The sequence below is a fragment of the Elephantulus edwardii genome, unplaced genomic scaffold (genome assembly GCF_000299155.1).
Source record: "Elephantulus edwardii isolate Elephantulus edwardi_28Jun2011 unplaced genomic scaffold, EleEdw1.0 scaffold00049, whole genome shotgun sequence".
Lineage (NCBI taxonomy): Eukaryota > Metazoa > Chordata > Mammalia > Macroscelidea > Macroscelididae > Elephantulus > Elephantulus edwardii.
In genome coordinates, this window is record NW_006399799.1 from 3,711,827 (window position 1) to 3,721,463 (window position 9,637).

Consider the following 9,637-nt stretch of genomic DNA (forward strand, 5'->3'; position numbering starts at 1 on the left):
AAGAGAAGAGAAGAGAAGAGAAGAGAAAAAAGTCATAATAAAAACAGAAGATAATGAAAAGACCAAAATGGATGTCAGAAGAGTCTCTGAAAATTGCCCTGAAATGTACAAAGGGAAGAAACGCTGAAGCAAGAGATAAGAGCAGAAGATTTCAAAGGGCAGCAGAGATGACCAAGCATTGAACATGTAAATAGCTGCAGTTAGAAAAACAAAAGAGAAGGACAGACTCAGCATTTCAAATTCAATCTTCAAATTGCAATACTGAAGGATTCTATAAGACAAACTCTTGAATTATGCAGGAAGATCAAATGAAGATGAAGGGAATACACAGGGCCATTGTACTGAGAAGACTTGGTTGATTAAACATTTCAGGAAATAACATAAGATCAAGAACAAATAGTAATGAAGGAAGACATTCACAGCACACTGAAGACATAGATATAAAATAAGGCCCCAGCAATTGATGGAAGAATACCAATGGGTGTGATATAATAGAAAAGAGAATGTCAAGATTTTCCAGAATTTCTTCCCCTAAAGGTAACATGTATGCTGTTACTGAACGATGTGTGATGGTTTATGAAAGGTCACCTGGAAGCTGGGCAGCATTCTATGGTAATGAAGGAGACATTCAAGCTGCACTAAAGACAATGGCAAAAAGTAAGGCTGAAGAATCAGTGATGTAACAATTGACCTGTTTCAACTAACAGATGCAGCCCAGTCTGTGCCAAGAAATTTGGAAGACAGCTACCTGGTCAGCTGACTGGAAGAGGTTCATTATTTGTTCCCATTCCAAAGAAGGGAGATCTAACAGAATGTGGAAATTATTGAATATTATTGATACCACAAGCTAGCAAAATATTTTCAAGATCAACCAAGAATAATACATTGACATAGAACTTCCAGACATTGGTACTTGGTTTAGAAGAGGTTATGACACCAGAAATATCATTGTTAATTTCAAATGAATCTTGATAGAAAGCAAAGAATATCAGAAGAATGTCCATTTTTGTTTTATTGACTACACAGAGGCATTTGACTGTGTGGATCATAACAAATTATGGTTAGTGTTGGAAAGAATGAGAATCTCTGAAGACTTAATCATGCTTATACAAAACTTAACACCTAGACCAAAAAGCTATTGTCCCAAGATAACAGGGGAACTCTGCATGGATAAAATTAAGAAAGGGGTGCGTTATAATATATCTTTTCTTCTTACTTATTCAATCTGTATATTGAACAAATACTTCAGGAAGCTGGACTTTATGAACAAAAATGTAGTATGATGATAGGAGGAAGACTCATCAACAACCTGCGTTACACAGATGATGCAAACTTGCTTGATGAAAGTGAGGAGGACTTGAAACACTTGCTACAGTTGATCAAAGAGTACATTTTCAGTATGTATTGCATTTCAGTATCAAGAAAACAGGGAGTGAGAACAGTGTGTAGAAGGGAAGAAACATGCCACAAAATGATACATAGGGATTCTTGATTTCTTTGATGATGCTAATGGGTTAAAAGGGAGTTCTTGTGGCCTAGTAGGTAAGAGTTGCACTGCCAACAGAATGTGGGTGATCTGAATTCACCAGGTGATTTATAGAAGAGAGACAGACATTCACTCTCCTCCTATGTGATTTCTAGACTCTGAAAACCCACAGGAGAGTGAGCTAAGAGTCAGATGGTGTAAACGGAAGGAAGGAAGCAAGCAAGCAGGTAATAAAGATAGGGAAGGTCATGAAGGGCTAGGTTGAAGACCATTGAGGGGAGATTTTAAAGCATGGTCAGATTATAGAAAGATTATCCTGTGCCCTGAAGTGAATAGCAGATGGAAGAGGCCCAATGAGAGGTTATGGTAGAGGGGGCTGAAGGAGGGGTGGGACACAGTGGGATTTAATGATACGCTGTGATGTTGTATATGAGGGCTCTGAGAGAATGGGAAGAGGATGATATTTGAGCAGCTAGTTTGGGCAGCTTGGTAGGTGGCGGGGGGGGGAGAGTACTGTGTGGAGCATAGATTGAAGGAAAGATGGCAAGTCTGGGTGTTGTTTATTATGAGGTGCCTGTGGGCTTTATGAGAGTTTTCATATGATCTTGGGGTGTTAGGATGTAGGAATTAGAGGCAAGTCCCACCTGGAGGGTTGTTTGAAAGTTTCCAAAGTCTGAGTAGAATGTGGGAGGATGTTGAGGTTGCTTTGGTAATGTATATCCAGTAAATGGAATTAAATTATTTCAGAGACTTGATGGTCCATAAACAATCATTAGACTCATCCTTATTGTACCTCTGACTTATGGGGAAGTAGCTCACACATTCTAGCAGGTCCCAATGACTCTCAGAAGCCCCATGCTTTCTTCTCTCATCTGAAAAAAATGACTATACTTTCTGGGACCACATTTGGTAGGGTAAGTAAGGAGGCCAGAATGGGCCAGCAAGGGCTTTCTGATTGACAAATATTCATCTTAAGATACTTACTGAGAACAGATTCATGTTGTACTTAGGGACTTCTGGGGTCTTCTCCTACCTTGACTAATTGCTTCCAGAACCCAGAGAAACTGGGCCATGGCTACTTTTGAGTGTTTCTTGGTATATCTGGGAACATACTGTATGTCTGGGAGGACTTTTAAGTGAGCCAAAAGCAGGTTCTAGGGCTCATTGCCTGCTGAAGGATCTTGGCTTACATTGTGAATCCTTTTACTTCCCTACCACTTTACAGCAAGTTGGCAATTTTTTTAAAAAATTCATATTCATTGAAAAGAATGGAAATACCAGAGCACTTATTTGTGCTCATGCAGAACTTAGGCTATTGCGGGAACAGAGCAGGGCAACACTTCAAGGTTTAAAACGGAATAGAAAGTGTGTCAGGATCGTATTCACTCTCCATGCCTATTCAGTCTCTATCTATGCTGATCAAATTATCCAAGAAGCTTAACTCTATGAAGATGAGTGTGGAATCAGGATTGGAGGGAGACTCATCAATAACCTGCACTATGCAGATGATAGAACCTTGCTTGCTGAAAGTGAGGAGGACCTGAGGCACTTGTTGCAGAAGATCAAGGAATGCAGCCTTCAGTATGGAGTGCATCTCAGTGTTAAGAAAATAAAGATACTTATCACTGGACTGATAGGCAACATTATGATGGATGGAAAGGATACTGAAAAGGTCAACAGCTTCATCTTGCTTGGATCCACAATTAACACCCTTGGACCAGCAGTCAGGAAATAAGGAGATGCATTGCACTGGGAATGCAAGGACCTCTCAAAATTACTCAGTTTGAAGACTAAGATGCATCTGATTCAGGCTATAGTCTTTCCAATTACTAGCTATGCATCTGACATCTGGACAATGAAAAATGACAGAAAAATAACTGATGCTTTGAGCTGTGGTGTTGGAGAAGGGCACTAAATATCTCATGGATGGCCAAGAAAATAAATGGATATGTCTTGGAGATGGTGCTGATGAAATGCTCTTTGCAGACAAGAACGATGAGGCTTTGCCTCATATACTTTGGACATGTTTCTAGGAGGGTCTAGTCCTTGGAGAAAGACATGATTCAGGGAAGAGTAGAGGGTCAGCAAAGGAAAGGAAGACCTTCAACCAGGTGCTTGACATGGTGACTGCTGCAGTGGGTGGGTTCAGATCTTTTGATCATTGGGTCTCCATGGGTCGTACTTGACTCAGTGGCACTTAACAACAACAACAACAATGACATATCAAGTTGACTATGACTCATAGCAACCCTATGAAAAATAGCTCTGAATTCTGCCCTATATTGAGGCAATCTTACTGTCTCTGACACAATTGCCCCCATTTCACCGTTACTGTGTCAAATGATTCTATTTTTCTCTCCTGTGCTGCCCCTCTACCCTTCTAAGCATGATACCATTCTCAAAAGACTGATCCCACCTGGAAACAAGACTAAATATGTGAGATGAAGTTTCAAGATCTTTGCCTCTAAAGAACAACCGGTTTTACCCCCTCAAGGACAGACCTGTTTGGGTTTTTGCCAGTCCATGGAATGTTCAACCTTCTTCTCCAACATCACAACTCAAAGGCATTGATTCTTCTTCTGTAATGACTAAGAAGTCATTGTATAACTCTCAGATGCATAAAAAACAATTGAGAAGACCATAGCCTAGATCCGGTGTATCTTAATCCCTAGACATTGTTGCTTCTTAACATTCTTGAAAGCTCCTTGACAACAAACTTCCATAAAACAACTAGTCTTTATTTTCTGACTGCTGATGCCAAGAATGTTGATTGCGGATCTCAGCAAGAAGAAACTATTAAAAATCTCAGTCTCTTCTCCACCCATCATGATGCTACTAATTGGTCCAGTGGTAAGAATTTTTGCTTTCTTGATGATGAGAGACAATCCATATTGAAGATATTAGAGTCCTCGGCCTTCTGCAGCAAACAAATCTTCAGATTTAGTGAGCAGGTTGTGTCATCTACATATTACAGGTTGTTGATGAGTCTTCCTCCAATCCTGATGCCACATTCTTCTTCATAATGTTCAGCCTCCTGAATGATCTATTCCACATATAGACTAAAAATGTATAGAGAAAGTATACTCTCTTTTATCTGTTGGATATAACCAGACTTAATTAGGACAAATAATTAGGAGACTTGGTGGCCTAGTTTTAGGAAGCAGTACTTAAATCCTAGAAGCAAACAGTTCAAATTGACCAGCTTCTCCACAGAGAAAAATAGGTAATCTCCTTTCATGCAATTTACAGCCTCAGAGAACCCATTGTAGGATCAACTATGACTTTGTTCCAGCTGGACAGCACAAAACAACAACAATTAACTCAAAGTTCTCAAGTAGTGAAATCCTTCCTGGTATGACACATATAATAGCCATATGTCAAAAATTGTGACTTGGGGTCAAGTGTCAGGATGTTTACCCTGGTTTTGGGGTTTCCTGCACTGGAGACCATAGGTTCACCTCAAACCTCTTGAAAACCAGGTAGACAACTTCACATAAGTTAAGCATGATGCAAACGACAGCTATGGCCACTATGTAGTAGGTGAAGATTTTCTTCTCTGTAGGTCAAATGATATAACAGTTTACAATGTGGGACAAGGGACCCACTTGTCATGATAGCATGTGTGGCAAGTAGAAATTCTTACAGAGGTGTAGAGGAAGCTGACTTCAGTGGTGGGCTTAAAGATAAGACTCAGCAAATACATTCAACAGAGGCTACCTTGCTTCTTGCCTATACTATCATATAGGGAGGGGGCATTTAAGCTATCTTTCTGGGTGGGTGTCACTCTCATTCCTGCCTATAGGCCACATGCTTGAGCACCAGCCGTGAGAGACAAGTGACCACACAGACAAGTGACTATAGGCCCCAGAGACATGGGACATGGTCAAGATTGCATCATAGTACCTATTGGGTCAGTCTGGCTACTTAGTGTCATAGACAAAGTTACTCTGTTCATCAACCCACACATTCTGGGTGGCTTCAAATATGCCAGCACTTGGGATGAACTCCACTGACAGCCAGATATGACCCAATGTTGAGGAGTACTTGTTCACACAACTCAGAAGGCTGTGCAGAAATGCCCAATTTATTCTGATAGTGTCTCAGGGTCTGTTTCTCTGCAATACTTACTCAGACCTGTGGGCAACAGGTCCAGGAAGACCTTATTGGTGGTACAATTGACAAGATCCTCTTACAGGCACTGTGCTGTTGTTTCATCATTCAACATGACTCAACCAGGGAGGGAATGCCTTTATTGCCATTTCACATGGTAGTAAACAAAGGCAAAAGATTAAAGGCACCTTCCCAAACTCCTCAACTGAACATGACAGAACCAGTATTGAAAGTTGGTTTTACAGTTCCCAAATAATAGCCTCCTTTATTCTAGAAGTTGATAAATATGAATGATAATCATCCTAAAAATATGTGCCAATTAATATTTTTTATCCTAAGTTTCAACCCTAAAAGTCACAGAGTATCTGAGGATACGTTGAGAAAGGGATAACTGGATGATCTACTCTCCCACCAACTGCAAAGGAAGAGCTGGGTTAGGAGGTGAAGGAACTAGAATGGTTATCAGCTATCAGGTTAATCTAACTTTTTCTGAGCATCAGGGGAGCCAGATCAGGTCTGAGTACATTACATCGGCCTGTTGGTAGTGCATAAATGGCCTCCATTCTCAATCCTGTGCTTTCCTCCTACACCAAATAGGAGGATCTTAGAATTATGGCAGTTTCTTAGGCCTTAAACAAGCCCTCCTTTCACATGTCAATAATAGGATAACAGGACAGAGTAGGCTAACCACAGTGAGTTTCTCTGGAATTCCTATATTCCAGCTTTAGGGGGCAAGTAGGAAAGAGCTTGACACAACCTTTACTCTTCACTATTAACTTTCTTTTATGAGTACATGTCCTCTGCCTCCTCCATTTGCTCAGTGTTAGTTTGCTGGCTTCTTTTCCTCTTATTTCTATTCAGTACCCTCATGGATGCTACACCTTCATATGCTCAATCTGGAATTTGCATCCAGTTCCATCTCCTGTTCTTCTCATGCCCTACATTATTCCAGTCTTGGGTTTCTTGAGCAGGTTCTGACATTGTCCCCTAGAAAATGTTCTATATCCCTACTCTAAGTCCTCCTTTTTTTGTGGTAGAATATGCTACCTGGCCTGAAATGCTCTGTCACCTGTTTGAAGACTCTGCATAGAATTAATCTCTGCTTCCAAAGAATCTGCATTATGTTTGAGTTGCAATGGACTCATGCTGACTCATAGCCCTAGGAATCATCATTGGTCATAAATCTCATGGGGGGATATGGTCTGTTATTCTTCTGAGATACTTCTGGTGGATTTGAACCATCAGAGAGGTACCCACCATAGTGTTAGCACATCTGCACCTTGTGACACATAGGGATTAATGCTACTAAGCCAAATAGATGGAATCCACCAATGATTGCTTGGAAGAAAGATGGGAAGTATCATCTCCTGTTATTTACACCCTTTGAAATCCTGCTTCAGGGTCAGAATGAGTCACTTCCAACATAAAGGCAATGAGTTGAATTGAGTTCCCAGTATCCAGTACCCAAACTGGTCAGTGAACCCATTCTAAATGCATATTAAAATGAACTGAAATCACATATCTTCTTCATACCCCTCTTACTTATCTGGTCATCTGTCTTATCTTTAGTTTTATGTTACTTACCTTCTTCCTCAATAAGGATTCTCCTAAGGTTTGAGCGAAAGTCTGACCAGCTCCCAAAGTGTCCCCATTCCTGAGGTCAGTCTGTTATCTGAGGGTACTAGGCACTCTCAGCCTGGCTTTCCAGACCAGTGTCACTCACTTTTTTAGAGTTCAGTCATATTAGATCTAGTCATTGCTCACTTTGACCTGTCTTTCTACCCAAAGGCTTCCTGAAGCTTTTATCCTTCCCTCTTCCGTTGGGTGAGACTTTCTAAAACAATGAGTCAAGAAAGAGTGAGCACACTCTAGGACCCAGGACCCGAGACCTAGGAACTGCTTCCCTTTAACCCTCCTGACTGCAACTGCAGAGAAGGCTTGGGATTTCTTAAACCAAAGGGAAACAGGCATGGACCAGTCATGGTTTCTGTAGAGCAATACATCCCCTCAATCTAGGACCCAGGATCCAGGTATTGCTGCCCTTGTACCTTCCTGACTACAATACATGGAGAAGGCTTGAGGTTTCTTAGAACAAAAGGAAACAGGCATAGATCAGCCATGGTTTTCTAGAGAACAACACTCACCCTGCTTTGGTTCTCTCAAAAGGGGAGTACCAATATACAAATCCATTACAGAACATCACCCTCCCCTGGGACATTACACACAACAGCTTAACATCTATCAAGAAAATATTCACATAATGTCAAGAAAGCGACAGGCTCCATCAAACATCATAAAAACAAAATAACCCTTCTCCCAAAAAGCAGAACATACTGCAGGCCCAATGAATACCTTAGATATAGAGAACCAGAAGAACTATGTTGATGTAGAAATATTTGAACAGCTACAGAAGATTGTGCAAATGATGGAAGAAGCAATGGAGGCCATTAAGGAAGTGAATACTCCAGATACAGAGAAACGGAAGAGCGGAACAACTATGGAAGAAAATGCAAAAGATGGAAGAAAGAATTGAAACTATAAAGTAGCACAAGAACTTTAAACAAATCATTACAAGACAGAGAAGGTACAGTCAACACAGTACTGGAAATAACAGAAACCCATGAAAATGCAATCCAGAATATTAAGACTGAAATGGCAGAAGTGTCCAACACAATAGAGGGACAAAAAGTAGAATATAAGAAATGGAACAGAGTCAGTGAACTGGAAGACAAGAGCCTCAATGGAAACATACGAGAAGAAAAATTAGAGATGAGACATTAAGAAAACATTAGAATCCCTTTTCCGGTCGCAGAGCTGCACGGCGAGGACCTCTCCTGATAGTTAATTTGCCGTACCGTCCAAGGGCCCGCTGCAGTCCATGCAAGTCTTCGGTCGCAAGAAGACCGCCACAGCCGTGGCACACTGCAAATGGGGCAACAGCCTTATCAAGGTGAACGGCTGGCCTCTGGAAATGATTGAGCCCCACACGCTGCAGTACAAGCTCCTGGAACCTGTTCTGCTTCTGGGTAAAGAACGCTTTCCCTGTGTGGATATTCGAGTCCGTGTGAAGGGTGGTGGTCATGTTGCCCAGATTTATGCAATCCGCCAGTCTATCTCCAAAGCCTTCATTGCATATTACCAGAAATATGTGGATGAGGCCTCCAAGAAGGAAATCAAAGACATCTTCATCCAGTATGACCGGACCTTGCTTGTAGCTGACCCTCATGCTGCTGAATCCAAGAAGTTTGGAGGCCCTGGGGCCCATGCACATTACCAGAAATCCTACCGATAAGCCACTCTTATAATAATAAAGTTATGATATTTTAAAAAAAATTAGAATCAAGTGGGATGACATCAAAAGGAATAAAATGCATATGATTGGGATTCCAGAACATGAGAGGGACAGGGAAATCACTGAGAAAATTGTGAAAGAGATACTAGAAGAAAACTTCTAAGTATTATGAAGAATGGAGAAATCCACAATCAACCAACTCAGCAAAAACCAAACAATCTAGAACTAAAAAGAAAAACACCAAGACATATCATAATCAAATTCTCCAAATTAAAAAATAAAAATAGAAAATTAGAGTAGTATGAGAAAAACAGTCACCTACAAAGAGTAAACAATTAGATTGCATTCTGATTTCTAGACAAAAACCATGTGAGCTAGAAGACAATGGGATAACATAAAGAGAAAGTTATAAGAAAACAATTGACAGCAAACATCAAATGCTGGAGAGGTTCAGGAGAAACTGGAACCCTTATTCACTATTGGTGGGAGTGTAAAACGGTGCAACCACTATGGAAGCCTGTATGGTGCTTTCTCAAAAAGTTGCAAATAGAAATACCATTTGACCCAGAAATTCCACTACTGGGAATTTAGCCTAAAGAAACCATAACTGCCACCCAAGTAGATATGTGCACATCCATGTTTATTGCAGCTTTGCTCGCAATAGCAAGGAGTTGGCAACAACTGAAGTGCCCATCAACAAACAAATGGATAGAGAAGCTCTGGTATATTCACACAATGGAATACTATGC

General features: G+C 40.8%; 1 pseudogene; it reads left to right on the top strand.

Moving 5' to 3' along the window:
* LOC102846232 overlaps positions 1 to 8,888 on the top strand; it is a 12,053-nt pseudogene extending 3,165 nt beyond the window's left edge.
* Positions 8,889 to 9,637: the final 749 nt, after the last annotated feature.